Here is a 16,390-nt window from a genome sequence, read left to right as displayed (position 1 = left end):
AAAGGCTTTACATTTGTTGGCCAACTACCCTAGTTGGCAAGCTACAGGCTAGAGAGAGAGAGAGAGAGAGAGAGGCAAAGGCAGAGAGACAAAGAATGAGAACAGACCTTCAGACATAATACCAGGAGGGTTTTTCTGGGCTCCATAAACATATGCACAAACATGTCTGAGCACCTGCAGAAACAGAAACTTTGCACATGCAAGTGTAAGTGTGCATCCCCCAACCCTCTCTTAGATACACTGGAAGGAAAATTAATTGGGAATAAAATATGTGCAAGCTTATTTCATTCCTCTTTCAACTGTTCAACTGTCAGCTGCCAATCCTCTTCATTTGTTATTGATGTGTGTAAGACACAGGGAAACTGTGCCTGTTCGAGAGTAGCCAGAGCTGGATGGAATTACAGAGACACCAACATATATGTATTGTGTAGAGTTTCTTGATTATGCATAAAAACCTCTTCAAGCTTTCTAGAAAGAATTACTGTTTCAAAGATTTGTGCCACATATTAATAATAAAATTATTGAGGAAAAGTGCTTCCCTGCAAATATTCTTTATATTCTCAAAAACTTCTGAGACTTTGAGGTAAAAAATCAGGACAAAATTTGTGTCAATTATGTACCAACACATGTGACACATACTTTTGTTCATCTACAAGCCTCTCAGATCTATTCTGATTCTCTCTGGAAAGTTTATTTAGTATACCCTTAAGATCTCTCAAAGACTATTGTACAGACCTTGAAAATAGTGAATGGAAAACTCACATTAGCTATGGGCATTCTGTTACTATGATAGAACAGCCACTGAATTAACTCAGTTGGCATTCAGGTAGGTTATATATCCCTCAAGACTTATTTTATTTATGAATGTAACACTATAAGTGACCCAAATCATATACTATAAAAGTCTTGGGGGGGGGGGTAAATAGAGTAGTATCTCAACAGTCATGATGACCTGAGTTCAATTCAAAGTAGTCATGTTAAAATCAGAGATTGTATTTTGAGAGAAAAATTTCATTTTAACAGGAAGGGTGATATGTAGGAGGAGCTAAGGTGGGAGGAGTACTGAGAGGAAGAGAAGGAGTAAGAAGAGGAGGAGAAGAAGGAGAGGAGAAGCTAGGTGATGAAAGAGAGAAAGAGGGGGGAGACAGGGAGGCAGATGTTCATGTATCTCCACCAGTCAAAGATAGTTGATATATCTAGGTTGGGTAGTGGGTTACACCTCTGATTGAGCAATACCAAACTTATAAAGCCCATGATTAACATTTTTAAAAAAATGTATATGTGCAAAAAGAAAGAGGGGGCAGGGGATAGGGGTTTTCTAAGGGGGGGGAATGGGGAAAGGGGATGGCATCTGAAGTATAAATAAAATATCTAACAAAAAAAATTCAGAGAACAGAGTTGAACACTTGTAATCCTAGAAGTAGGGAGGCAGAGGCAGAAGCCAATTTAGTTAAACTAGTGAGCTACTTTTAGTGAGAGACCCTTCTTTTAAAAACAAGATATATAGAGAGACTGAAGAAGACACTGGGAACCAACCTCTGACATCCAGACACATGTGTATTCTTAAAAAACACATAATCATATACATGTATACACACATACAACTTGTGATAGCACATCTGAATAATTTAAATGTTCAATTATTTTCAAAGTGAAATTTTACACACTTCTTATTGAACGAGATGACTTAATAAACAAATTCCCTGAGATTACTTTAATAATTAATCTGAATTGTTGGTTGAAAATTTTTGGGTTTTTTTTTTTTTGTGTGTGTGTGTCTATTTTCTTTGAACTTCAAGCATACTGTTGGAACATCAATTAGAAGAAAATTAGATGCTATTTAATAAAAGTTAATATTATTGTAGAGGTTGTGCAGTTGCAACACTTGGTAGCCTGAGAGTGGAGAATTGCTATGAATTCTGGGATAGCTTATAGAACTACATAGTGAATTCCTACCAAACAGAGGTGCACAGCAAGACTCAGTCTCAAAAAAAAAAAAAAAAAAAAAAAAAAAAACCAAAAACAAACAAACAAACAAACAAAAAACAAAACAACAACAACAAAAAAAACCCCACCTCATCTACTAACAACAAAAATCTTTACATGGTTGACTCTGATTGGCCATGACAAACAAAGGCAAAGTGTGATTGAAACTCCACCTCCCTGTGATAATGGAACCCATGCCAACAAATCTCCATTGAGATATCTCACTCTTTGGTCATTAGCATATAGTTAAAGTCCTTAGAGTCTGAGGAGAAGGCTCCGAATGGGAGACTGGTGGAGAGGCACTACAGTTCCCCTTCCAGTGGCTCTCTATCCCAGTTTTCTCCTCTCAATATCAGGGTAAAGCAGAAGCAGCTCAGTTTCAATTGTGTAATCTTCACCAGGAAAACCTTAGAGAATGTGTCTATGGGAACATGAGAACTGTTAATGAGGTTGGGAGGGGAATAGGCAAGATAGAGAGACTAATAGAGGGATGAATAGAGCTGTGCTATCCCTAGAAATCATTCGTGTGACTGCTATGTTATCTACATAAAAGATATACATGATATTGTGCTTGGCAGTCCACCTTCGGTCCTCAGCATGGCTCAGTACCACTCACTGATAGAGTCTGGTACAAGAATTTCAGAAGCATTTGGTTTTCATGATCTTCTCGATGATGCGACTTGGAACGGCTGAAGCTCTGTACTGCTCTGGGGTCAGTAAGTGCTTGCATTAACAGCCCTGATTCCTCAATGCCAGAATTCCATAGTATGTATTTATGTCTCTCAGATGGCAAACAAAGGCACAAAGAAAGCACACGTTGTGCTTAGAAACAGAAGTAAACAGAGCAAAGGCTGGCTAAAAATTAATCTTATGACATTGAGAATATTCTAAGTTTATAGTTAAATGTTAAGAAGCAGATTAAAGTTGTCTTGGCAGGCCTAAGGTTTAGATTTTCCACCATGAAAGACCACTTGAACAGAACAGGTTAGAAAGGCTGATTTTGCTGATTCTTTGGTAATATTCACACTGTTCTCCTTTCACAGTCTAATGCATCTGTCTCTCGTACTATGTCCCATCTGTTTGTTAGGACCACTGTCATACAGAAAGCCTAGAAGAGTGAAGAAAGGCCTGATTGATCACAAGATTCTATCAGATGTCAAAGCTGGCCCTGGCTGACCTCAAATCAACCCAGAGCTGTCTGATTTAATCTCTACACCAGCAGCTTCTTCTGGCTGAGAGTTCTATTTGGAAGCCATGCATCAGCATTGAGCTATGACCTGAGTCATGCTCCATTCATCTTATCTGAAGGAAGGAAATTAAACTAGAGGGTTGAAAGAGGGAAGTGCTCAAAATACATACGCATTAACTGAAGCCTTTTGTGTGGGTGCATTCGAGGAGCTTGAGCAACCATTAACAATGATATGAAAATGTAATTGATCTTGACTCCACTGGTATAGCTTGGAAATGTGGCTTCCTCTACTGCCCCTCAGTCCTTGCTTCTTTCTTCCTGCCTCCATTTCTAGCAACCTGATCTCATCAAGGTTTAATGGGAAAGAGGAGAACATTTCATAAATTTTCTAGTTTCTTTAGAAATGCTACCTTTAAGAATATCAACAAATCTTTATAATTTGCATATAATTAGTGGGTAGAGACACAGAGCAGATAAACATGCTGCCGGACAAGTGCAGCTGCTTGTTCACCACCACTGGATCAATTAAAACCCATCTTTTAAAAATTAAAGAAAAATCATCAAACCTCAAAATTTTGGGGTAAGTCTTTTACCCCAGGAGACATTGACGTCATATAACTTTGTACACTGTTGATGTAATTCTACTTTTCTATGCAGAAAATTGAACATCAAACTTCACATGTGCAAGGCACATGTTCTCCTATCAAGCTAAACTTAAAGCTTTATGTTCTGTTTTAAACGTATTTCCTAAATTCTCTGATTACTTCTATTGGCCTTTTAAGAGAATGAACCATACTGGCAACTAAGGAAAAGATTGATTGCTTAGCGTTTTTAAACTCAGAAAACTTATTTTTCTAAGGGTGTTCCTAAGCCACAGTGTTAGTAGCATTTCTTCTAGGCTTTACCCTCTCTCCCTCTCCTTCTCCCTCTCCTTCTCCCTCTCCTTCTCCCTCTCCCTCTCCCTCTCCCTCTCCCTCTCCCTCTCCCTCTCCCTCTCCCTCTCCCTCTCCCTCTCCCTCTCCCTCTCCCTCTCCCTCTCCCCCTCCCCCTCCCCTTCCCCCTCCCCCTCCCCTTCTCCTCCCCCCTCCCCCCCCCCCTTCCCCTCACCCTTCTCCCCCTCCCCCTCCCCCTTCCCTTCCCCCTCCCTCTCCCCCTCCTCCTCCCCTTCTGTCTTTCTCTGCCTCTACTCCCTTCTCAACTTTCCTTCCCATGCCCCACATAAACTCTATTCTATACTATACCTATAGTTATGGCTGGTACCTCAGGGGGAAGGGATACCTCAGCATGGGCCCACCAAAGTACTTCTCCCACCTCATCATATTGTGTTCTACAAAACATATACTTGACTTTTTATAATACATAACATTTGGTGCCGAGACTTGGATTTAGAAACTTGAAGGTTTTTATTTCCCACGATTCAGATTTACAAAATTGCAGGTTCATATTTCCCAATGTCACATGGACTTTCCAGACATTGGATCGGTAGACCTCCATCCAAACTCTGGCAAATTGGTAAGCTTCAGTCCCACTGGTCAGCATAAATGACCCCTGGTTGCAAGGGAGGGCTTTTAGGCTCCCAGCCACCCTCTGGTATACTTGAGATTGGAGGTATTCAGAGTTATGACTGGTCTTCAAGCTGACTTCTGATTTTAGAACATTTTCCCTTGGGTGAGATTTTTCTCTCTCTTTGAGGTGGTTTCTTTCTTGCTATTGGGAAATCCTAAGCCTAGGTGAACCATTCTCCCATTGCCACTAAAGCTCAGCCCCAACTTTTTCACATGAAGACCTGATGATCTGGCCTGTGCTACCACTGTTTCTAGTTATTAATTTATCCTCAGGATGCTGATAGGGATAATATTAATAACTTCTATTCTCACCCCAAAAGAAATGTTTGCCGCTACTTCTAGGCTCCCTACTGGGATGCCTCCCAGTCTTAAAGGCTTCCAAATTCACAGGCTAAATTTGGGTCAAATACCCACAAGCAATAACTCTAAATGGCCGCATAATGGCGGGCACTGAACCTCCTTATTCTTCTGCCCACCTCTTTCTGCTTCTCTCTTACTCTCTTGCCTATACTGTTTCTGCTGCTGCCACAATTTGTTCACCTCTCTCCACTACCTGGCACTGAGTAGAGCCACCACCCACATCTTCAGGCTCCCACAACCCTGCCTACCATAGCTGCCACCACCACCACCACCAGCTGCTGCTTGCTCAAGTAGACAGTCTTAGATATGAGCTAAGCTCAGACACACCATTCTGTACATAGTGACAGAGGCTGCCTAGTGTGACATGGAGAGATCTCCTGCCACACAAAGCATGTCTGTCTCTGCTGATACATAACAACATTTCTGCAGTGCCATTCTAAGGTACAACACGTGACTTTTCTCTACAGATGGAGCTATCACTTCAGCAACATCTTAGCTAAGGGTGGTCTTATGGCTGGCTGTAGCTTCAGCACCATCTTGGTTGAAGGCAGGCTCTTGACTATCTGCCATCTTTGTTATGGGCAGTTCCCACCTAACTGCCTCTTTACCTTAGAACATCATGACTTAAGCTCTACAAAGACACATTAATTAAGATAAGGTTTTCATTTAATTTCTATTCTGCCTTGGTAAATAATAATTTTAATATCAGTTTAAAGATTTACAACATTAAAATGGTTAAAGATTACTGTCTTAAAAATAAGTTTAGCCTTGCTTTTGCTACTGTCATTATTGCTATATTAAAATATTCTCTCTTTACTAGATATATTCTAAAACAAATAATTAAACAAATACAGATTGTCTAACTCAGATACACTTAATAGATATTGGCTCTCAATCTTGTCAGAAATCTGCTAAATGTAACATTAAATGTTCTAGCTTACTAGGATAGGCAGAGACTCCCAAATCCTGACAGTGAAACCTCTCCCTCTCCCAAGGTCTCTGAGAAAATATGGGCACAGTGACAAGACTGCCTAGATTATGGTATGATAACCACTGAGAAACACCACTGCATTGCCTTGCCTGCTGCCAGGGCTCAGTCTAAATGGTGGACAAACAGAGAAAACCTAGGGAATTAAATGTCTCATTGCCTAAGACAAGGTGAGTTATTTCTCCCATGTTTCTACTACACAGGAAAAGCTTCTCATCTTCTGGGCCTGATGGCTAGACTACCTCTGCCAAGTTGTGGTGGAGACCACAGGGACCTAGAAAACTGTTTAGGTAGTAGACTATAGACCAACTTCTATCATTTTAATTAATAGATAACACCTAGATTATAATTTATTCTTTCTAGATTACATTGACAGCTAAGCTAACTTCAGCTTGACAGCTAGAAAATAGAACTCTAGTTCCTTACCCCCAAGGTAACCCACCACCACATTAGCTCACTAGTCAATTTGTTAGCTAGTTGAGACTGCCAGATCTATCAAAGTTAGACAGGTTTGCCTTACTCACAAGCTTCAAAATAAAAGATAAACAACTTCAGATGTAACCTTTCACAGATGTAACCTCTGCTATTTCCTTATCTAAATTCAGTTTCCAGTGACTAAATGCTTCATATTTCCTCCCCTTTTATGTCACTGTACTAACATTAATCAATAGAGTTTCTACAAATCAGCCTAGCCCTAATAAAACATTCTATTATACAATCCAACTTTTAGAATCATAACTTCAAATGGTAAGTCTCTTTTGGTTATCTTCTAACTATAGACTTAAAATGTTTCTCGCGCTAAATCTATACTATCAGCTATCATAGTTACAAATATAAGTGTCTGTTGTTTCCTTTTAACTATAGACTTAAGATGAATCTCACATTAAACTTATATGATCAACTATCATATTGACAAGGTCATCAAATTTTTGAGTTTCTTTTAATTGTCTTTTAAATATATACTTCAAAATGTTGCTCATTATGCTAAATTTATATATATATATATATATATATATATATATATATATATATATATATATATATATATATTCAGTCTCCTAGACAGAAGAAAAAAGCCCTTCTTGATCCTTCTGCTCCACAAAAGTTTTTTGTCTTCCCAAAGCTCACCTTAAAGACTGTTCATGCTGTTAACAACCTTATCTCTTTTGTAAATGTATAAGCTCAAGGAAACCTACTCAGATCTACCTCTCATGGACCAAACAGACTCCATCTGAATAAGTACAGCTGCCAAAAAGTAGCCTAAGTTTCTACCTGTTACTTATTCCAGAAGGTGGGCCTCTCCAGTTTCCTGGAACTGGGACTCCCCTCTCCCTAACACCAACAACTAAGGGTTTCAAATGTACAACTAAGAAAAAAATTTTTCTCTCAAAAGTATTTAACTTTATTTTCTATCTCTAATGTGTAGTTCTGCCAGCACCTGACTAATACAGATGCAGATCCTCACAACCAACCATTGGACTGAACCCAGGGACTTCAGTGGAAGGGCTAGGGGAAAGACTAAAGGAACGGAGGGGAACAGCAACTTATAGAAAGAACAGTATCAATTAACTGGATCCTCCAGAGTTCCCTGGGACTAAACCACCAACCAAAGAGTACACATGGAGGGATCCATGGCTCCAGCTACATATGTAGCAGAGGATGGCCTTATCTGGCATCAATGGGAGAGGAGATCCTTGTTCCTGTGGAAGCTTGATATCTCGGTTTAGGGGAATGTTAGAGCACTGTGGGGGTGTGGGTAAGTGGGTGAAGGAGCACCCTCATAAAGGCAAAAGGGATCAGGGATGGGATGGAAGGTTTATGGAGGGGACATCACTTGAAATGTAAATAAATAAAATGATTACTAAAAGAAAAAAAAAAAAAGAAAGAAACTGGTGGTGATTAAAAAGACTCTAGCATCACTGAAGTGAAATGTTTCAGGAAGTATTTTCTGAGAGCCCAGTGTTCCAGAGATAGCCAGAATTGCATCTCCTACTGAAGCTGGTCTTGGTAATGTGTAAGAGTCATCCAAGTGGTGCTGGTTTTGAAGGAATGAAGAGGTCATTGAGAACAACTGAAGCATGTCACTGTAAGAAGACAGGGAGTAGAATGTGATGGTTTAAATATGCTTGGACCATGGGAAGTGACTTTATTAGGAATTGTGGCCTTATTGGAGGAAGTGTATCACTGTGGGGGTATGCTTTAAGAGAACCTTCTCTTGTCAGGAGAGAGTCTTTTCTGATTGTAGTTGGATCAAGATGCAGAACTCTTAACACCATGTCTGCCTGGATGTGGCTATGCTTCCTGCCATGATGATAATGGACTAAATATCTGAAACTGTAAACCAGGCCCAAGTAAATATTGTCTCTAATAAGAGTTGTCTTGATCATGGTGTCTCTTCACAGCAATGGAAACCTGAACTAAGACAGATTTAAACACCATTTTAAAATTGAGTTATTTGGTTTCTTGATATCTAGAGTTCTTTATATATTTTGGATATCAGCTCTGTGTTAGATATTGTCTTATGAAGATCTTTTCCCATTCTTTAGTTGGCCATTTTGTTCTTTTGATGGTGTCTTTTTGTCTTACAGAAGGTTTTTTGTTTCACGATATCCCATTTGTTAATTGTTAATCTTAGTGTTTGCACTATTGATGTTCTGTTTAGGATGTTGTTCCTTGTGCCAATGTACTGAAGGCTATTCCCCACCTTCTATTCTATTAGGTTTAGTGTATCGGGTTTTCTGTTAAGGACTTTTATCTATGAGGACTTGAGTTTTGTGCCAGGTGATAGATACAGATTTATTTGCATTCTTCTACATGCAGTCATCTGTTTGGACCAGTATCATTTGTTGAAGATGATTTCTTTTTTCCATTGTATAATTTCGACTTTTTTTTTTAAATTAGGTGTCTATCGGTGTGTGGATTTATGTCTGGGTCTTCATTGATCAACCTGTCTGCTTCTATGCCAATGCCATATACTTTTAGTTACTATCACTCTGTAGTACAGCATTAAATGAGAGATTCTTGACAATTCCAGAGGTTCTTTTACATACACAATTATTTTATCTATCCTGCGTGTTTTGTTTTTCCATATGAAGTTGAGAAGTGCTCTTTCAAGATGTAAGAAATTGCACTGGAATTTTCTTGGAAATTGCATAGAATCTGTAGACAGCTTTTGGTAAGATGGCCATTTTTTTACTCTTGATTCTACTGTTCCATGTACATGGGAGAGCTTTCCATCTCTGATATTTTCTTCAATTTCTTACTTCAAAGATTTGAAGTGCTTTTTATACAAGGTTTTTATTGCTTGATTAGAGTTGCACCAAGATATTTTATATTATTTGTGGTTATTGAGAAGGGCATTGAATCCTATTTTTTCTCAGTCCATTTATCATTTTCATAAAAGAGGTCTAGTGATTTTTTTTGTTATAATTTTATATTGAGCTACTTCGCTGAAGGTGTTTATCAGCTATAGGAGTTGTTTGGTAGAATTTTTTTGTGTCACTTATACTATCATATCATCTCGGGAAATGATACTTTGACTTCTTCCTTTTTAATTATTATCCACCTGATCACCTTCATTTGCCTTATTACTCTAGCCAAGTATACTGGCTGCTTTTATGTGTCAACATGACAGAAACTGGAGTTATCACAGAGAAAGAAGCCTCCCTTGAGGAAATACCTCCATGAGATCCAACTGTAAGACATTTTCTTACTAAGTGATCAAGGGTGGGAGGTCCCATTGTGGGTGGTCATCCCTGGGCTCATAGTCTTGGGATCAATAAAAAAAAAAGCTGAGCAAGCCAGGGTAAGCAATCCAGTAAGCAGCACCCCTCCATGGCCTCTGCATCAGCTCATGCATGCCTCCAAGTTCCTGCCCTGTATGAGTTTCTGTCCTGACTTCCTTTGGTGATGAATAGCAACGTGAAAATGTAAGCTGAATAAACCCTTTTCTCCCTAACTAGCCTCTTGGTCATGATGTTTTGTGCAGGAATACAGACCCTGACTAAGACACCAAGATTTTAAGTATTATTGAATACATGTGGAGAGAGTAGATAATCTGGTCTTCTTCCTGATTTTAGTGGAATTGGTTAACTTTCCCTCCATATAATTTGATGTTCACTATTACCTTGTTGTACAGTGTCTTTATTATGTTTAGGTATTTGCATGTATCTCTGATCTCTCCAAGAATTTTATCATGAAGCAATGTTGGATTTTGTTAAAAGGCCATTTTAATCTAATGAGATAATCATGTTTTTTATTTTAGTTTGTTTATAAGGTGGATTACATTGAAAGATTTTGGTATGTTGAGCCATCCCTGCTTCTCTGGGGTGAAGCTTACTTCATCATGGTGGATGATGTTTTTGGATTCAGTTTGGAAGTATTTTATTGAGTATTTTCGCATCACAGTGGAAATTACTGTGAAGTTCTCTTTCTTTGTTGATTCTGTGTGGTTTAGTTACCCTTGTACAATGACTTTGGCAATGTTCCTGCTGTTCATATTTTGTGGAGTAACTTGAGAAGTATTGTTATTAGCTCTCCATTGAAAGAAGGACCTATTCTTAGTTAAAACCATTTGGCCCTGCACTCTTTCCGGAAGTGGGGAGACCGTTAATGATTGATCCTATTTCCTTAGGAGTTATAGGTATATTTTGATTGTTTATCTGATCTTGATTTAACTTTGGTTAAGTGGAATCTGTCCAGAAATTGTCCATTTCTTTTAGATTTTCCAATTTGGTGAAATATATGTTTTTGAAGTAAGAGTTAATGATTCTTTGGATTTTCTCAGTGTCTGTTGTAATGGCTTCCTTTTCTTTTTCTTTTTTTTTTTTTTTTTGTTTGTTAATTTGGATACACTCTCTCTGCCTTTTAGTTACTTTATCTTGTTTATTTTCTCAAAGAATCCACTCTTTGTTTCATTGTCTTGTTTTCTGTTTTTTCTTTCTATTGATTTTAGCCCTGAGTTTGAATATTTTCTGCTATCTACTCCTCTTGAGTGTGATTGCTTCATTTTGTTCTAGAGCTTTCACCTGTGCTCTTATGTCACTAGTATGAGATCTCAGTAATTTCTTTATACGGGCACTTAGTGCTATGAATTTTCCACTTAGCACTGCTTTTGTTTTGTCCCACAATTTTGGGTATGTTGTGCAATTATTTTCATTGAATTCTAGGAAGTCTTTAATTTCTGTCTTTATTTTTTCTTTGACTAAGTGTTCATGAGTAGAGAGTTTTTCAGTTTTTATGATTTGTAAGCTTTGTGTTGTTTCCATTGTTAAAGTCCAGCTTTAATCCATGGTTATCTTATAAGATACAGGTGATTACTTCAATTTTCTTATACTGGTTGAGACTTCATTTGTGACTAAATATATGGTCAAATTTGGGGAAAATTCTTTGAGGTGCTGAGAAGAATGTGTTCAGGTGAAATGTTCTGTAGATCTCTGTTAAGGCCTTTATTTCTCTATTTTGTTTCTGTCTGGATGACATGTCCATTGGTGAGAGTGGGATATTAGTTTCCCACTCTTAATGTGTGTGGGTATTTTGTGTCAAGAACTTTTTAGATTTAATTGTTTAATATATCAATTTCTTATATCAAACTTCAACGTCAAGATTGTCCTTTCTGTCTCTTGTATTCTGTTGGTGATGCTTGTATCTGCAGTTCATGGTTGCTTACCTTGATTTTCCATCTTCATGAGTCAGTCAATTTTTATTTTTTAAATTGCCTCTATTTCCCTTTTCAGGTCTTGAACTATTTTATGCATTTCCTTTCCTTGTTTTAGTTTCTTTTCTGGGCTTGTTTAAGAAATTTATTCATTTCCTCTTTAAAGGTTTCTTTCATCTTCATAGAATTGGACTGAAGGTCAGTCTCTGTGTTTCAGCTGTTGGAATATCCAGGGCTTGCTGTAGTAAAAAATTTGGGCTCTCGTGGCATATTGCTCTGGCTAGTGTTGACTGTATTCTTATGCTGGCTTCTAGACATCTGGTTCAGGGTTATTATGGGTTTATGTTCTGATTTTTGTGTTTATCTTTCGTGGGATAGTTTTTAGATGGTTTTCCCCATGGTTTTGTTTCTTCTTTATTCTGGCCTTAGTATCCTGTGCTCCTGATGAGCATTGAGCCTTCAAATCCAGTAGGATCTCTCTCCCCAGGTGTTTGTGGCATACTTGACCTCTGAGATTTAGGTGCTCCCATTGCCTATGGATTTTCTAGAACCTGCAGGAAAGCGTAGATCTTCTGAAAGGGCAGGAATATGGAGCCTATAGGATGTGGTAAATGTTACTGTTGTTGGGTGTGCTTTAAGGAGAGTTAGCAGCAAGAGGGGGGGGGGTCTTACCTGGGGTCCCTGATGCAGGAATGGCCTCTGAAAATCAACTAGAGTCATGAATCATAATATAGAGCCCATGGAATGGGGTGCAGTTTATGGCTGTTGGGTGTGTTAGGGTCCTTGGTACAGGCATTGCCTCTGGGAAAGCAGACAACTATGTGGGCTAGACTATAGAGGCCAAGAGGTAGGGTGTAATTTAATGTTGTTGGGTGTGCTGTCAGGGAATTTGGTGAAATAGGGTGGCATCTGACCTGGGTTGGATTTCTAAATCACATTTTAAAACTATTACAAATGTGTTTGTACAAAGTATTTTATGCCTCCATAATTTATTTCAAACTCATTAATTCTGAGGAAAATAAGATATGCTCAATTTTTATATGAAGTCAAAGCTATTATGTTTTCTTCCACACTCTGAGTACCCACTTAGAACTAACTTTTTGTTTGTTTTTTTATTTTTAATTATTTTTATTGGATATTTTATTTATATTTCAGATGTTATCCCCTTTTCCCATTCCCCACCCACCCAGAAACCCCCATTCCATCTCCCCTCCTCCTGCTTCTATAAGGATGTGCCCCCCCCACCCACTCCTACCTCCCAGCCCTTAAATTCCTTTAAGTTACCATTTGCCTTTCCCTTAATCTATGTTTACTTGTTTTATATGTAACATATACTATGGGATGAGAACCATAATAGAGATTATTTTGTGATTAATCTATTTTATTTTTGGACTTAGGTAAAAGATTTACCTCTATGTTCATATGAAGAGAAAGATCTGAGCATCAGAAGCCTTCCAAGAATGCTGCTTGAGCATTAAGTTTTCCAAGTAGTTGTCGCCTCCTGAACCAACCAGAAGACAGAAGACAACAGACACGGGATCTCCTTCCCAACACTGTTTATTCAGGAACCTTGAAGTACCGCAAAAGCCCCACGAGCTCTAGCTCCCAGCCCTTAAATCTCTGTGTCCTCCCCAATCAGAACCTGCCAGGAAGGCATTCTCAATTGGTGCTGAGCACATACATCACATGGCCCGATCTTACTTAACGATGAACAAGCAAAATGCATGAGCAGTAAAGCCTAGCCTGTATGCCACCCAGGCTTCCTGAAATGGTAAGCCAACACGCCAGGGGTGTCTGGCACCCAGCCAGGTGCCATCTTGAGTTCCGCTCCTTACAAGTAGGAAAGAACAGATGTTTTCTTTCTGTTTCCTATTTCCAGCCAAACCTCTCCACATACCCACAAATAAATATGCTATTTTTTTCCATCTGGATATTCTGAAAAATTGAATTTTGTGTTTTGATTCACTCATGACCATGGTAAGTAGAAAGTGGGCTTATAGTTTTAATGTCACATTTGGCAATGGGATGTTTTCAGGGCCTGAGGAAATGGCTCAGTGGGTAGAGTTTGCTGCTCAAGCATAAGGAACTGAGTGTGTCCATCCATGTAAAAGTACAGATGGTCATACATGGCTATTATCTCACTGCTGGAGGCAAGAGGTAGGGAAATCATGGAGGCTCACTGGCCATATAGCCCAAATGTCGAAAATCAGTGAGAGACCCTGTTTTAAGGAATGTTGTTTATAAGTGATTGAGGAAGACATTCAAATGTCAGACTCTGGCTCCAACCTGCATGGATATACTAACCTGGCATTCACAATGATGGCCAGTGACTCCTTATGGCAACTGAATTTGTGAAACATGGCTCCTGTAATTCAGCAATTGATCACTAACTTTATGTAATTCAAACTATAATTCATTAGCCACTCACAGTTGGTGGCTGTCATATAAGACAGCACAGCCTCCCAAGTCCTATCACTATTAGAACCATCTCAGCACTTCATGAAGCAGAGTGGCTGTTAACCTTTGGTTCAAGTTAATTTCATTGAAGACTAAATATTAGACAGTGAAGAACTTATAGGTTTAAGATATAATACAAGAAAAGATACTCATAACTGGCTTGGGTGCTGACTTAGATGTTTTTGTTTCTTCCAGAGAAGATTACTTAAAATTTCAATAAGGCAACAGTGGTCATTGTAGGTCCATCTTTCTCAAGGATAATGAATTGGAAAAAACAGGACTGTTTGGGTCTACAATCTGCTTTTGATGCTGATGACTACCTACTAAAATACAATATCCTTCATTTCTACTGCATGGTTACTTGGTATTCACACCATTAAAGTGTTTAGAAAAGAGGAAATTTGCCTTTATTGTAGGCTTTATCCTATATGTAATAGGATATGTATGATTAGAATCAAATGATACTCTCCTTGTACAGACATCCACTGCTGAGTATCTCTTATGTACTCTATATTTGTTCAGTGAATAAATGCATTTAGTGTCTACTTGGATCTACAGCTCTATTAGCTTTCTAGTCCTTTTTTAAAAAATTATTTTTATTTTTGTGTTTGAGTGACATCATACTACATGTATTTACATATATATTTCCACAGAGGCAAGAAAGAGGTATTGGATCCCTCAGAACAGTAATTACAGGCACTCAGAAGCTGCTTAACTAGCAAGTACTTAAGGGCACTGGGAAGTGAACTCAGGTCTCTGCAAGAGGAGCAAGCTGTTTCAGTCTTAACTTTCTAATCTTTTTCCACCCCATGTATTTAGCTTTATTTACATATTTAAAGAATGTAATTGTGTAAGTTTGAACATAAGTACACATCGTAAAACTACTCCCAAATTAAGAAAACAAGCATCTCTGTTACTTTAAAATTTTCTCCTGTATCTTCTTTGTAATCTTTTTTTTATCCCAATACTACTTGCCAATGCTCATTGTTATCTGTTTCTTACATTAATTATTTTCAAAAAGTTTATATAAAGGAAGTCTTATTCACATATCTCTCTACTCTTAAAGTTTTTCATACCTAAACTTAAAACCATGGTTTTAAACATGGGTGATTTTGATGCAGGAGAATATTTTGCTTTGGGGTAAGATATTGATGGGCATAAATTTCTGCTTTAAAGTGCTAGGGAGGTCTACTTTCAGAGATGGCTAGAGAAACATGAGATTTCAATTCTTGGCTGATGTCATTAAACAAAAGCCATCACAATGGTCTCAAAGACCTGAAGACAATGAGAAAGTTAGAGATGGGATAAAATGTACCAAAAGCTTAATCTTCTGGTCTGCTTATTATATGCCTCATTTGAATAGTACTTTCTACATCTCATCAGTATTCACTGCTTTGATAACTCCAGCTCAGTTAATAAATTTCTGTTTTTTTTTGTATTCTGAAATATATATTTTACTTATGAGTACTTAATATTACTTTTTTTTGCAATTAAGAGTTAATTTTTAATGTTGATTTTAACCCAACAAACTATTCAGTTCCACAATGACTGGGATTGTAATAATTGCATTTCTATTACTGAAATAAAATACCATGACCAGGACAATTTATAAAAGAAAGAATTTATTTGTAATTATGGTTTCAGGAGGATAAGAGTCCATGATGGCAGAACAGAGGCATAGTCATTGAGAGTTCACATCTTGAATCATAAGGTAGAGATGGAGAGAGTCTGGGAATGGGGTTAGACATTTGAAACCTCAAAGCCTATCCCAGCAATACAGTTTTTCCTACAAGATCACAGTTCCTATTCATTTCTATGCAGTGCCACTAACAGAGAAACAAGTATTCATATATTTTAGTGTATGGGAGACATTCTCATTTAAACAGCCACAAAGAAACTACCTTTATTGATAGCATATTATTCTCTGTATCTTACTGACAGTGTAATCTTCTGTCTTTCTCAGTATCAAACATAGGGGAAAATACTGAAAACAATAACACTGTGCAAATATCAGCACTTACTATCATGATTAAGAACCAACTTAATGATAACGTACTAATCATTTTTTATTTATGATGCATAGCAGTTTTTCTACAGTAAACCAGAAGCTGGACTTTGTGGACTCACTTAAGTTGCTCTGACATATTTTGACCACTGCTAGAATTTTCCCCTAACAAGAAAAGAAATTC

At 38.0% G+C, this 16,390-nt stretch overlaps 1 long non-coding RNA gene across 2 annotated transcripts in view; it reads left to right on the top strand.

Annotated features, from left to right (window-relative positions):
* Positions 1–14,736, top strand: part of LOC143441859 (uncharacterized) — a 68,182-nt gene extending 53,446 nt beyond the window's left edge. For both annotated transcript variants that reach the window (XR_013109596.1, XR_013109598.1), the window contains one exon: positions 13,142–14,736. This is a non-coding gene — a long non-coding RNA (uncharacterized LOC143441859). The remainder of the gene's footprint in view (positions 1–13,141) is intronic.
* Positions 14,737–16,390: the final 1,654 nt, after the last annotated feature.

This window comes from Arvicanthis niloticus, chromosome 4 (assembly GCF_011762505.2).
Source record: "Arvicanthis niloticus isolate mArvNil1 chromosome 4, mArvNil1.pat.X, whole genome shotgun sequence".
Taxonomy (NCBI): domain Eukaryota; kingdom Metazoa; phylum Chordata; class Mammalia; order Rodentia; family Muridae; genus Arvicanthis; species Arvicanthis niloticus.
This window is presented reverse-complemented; position numbering and strand designations above follow the sequence as displayed.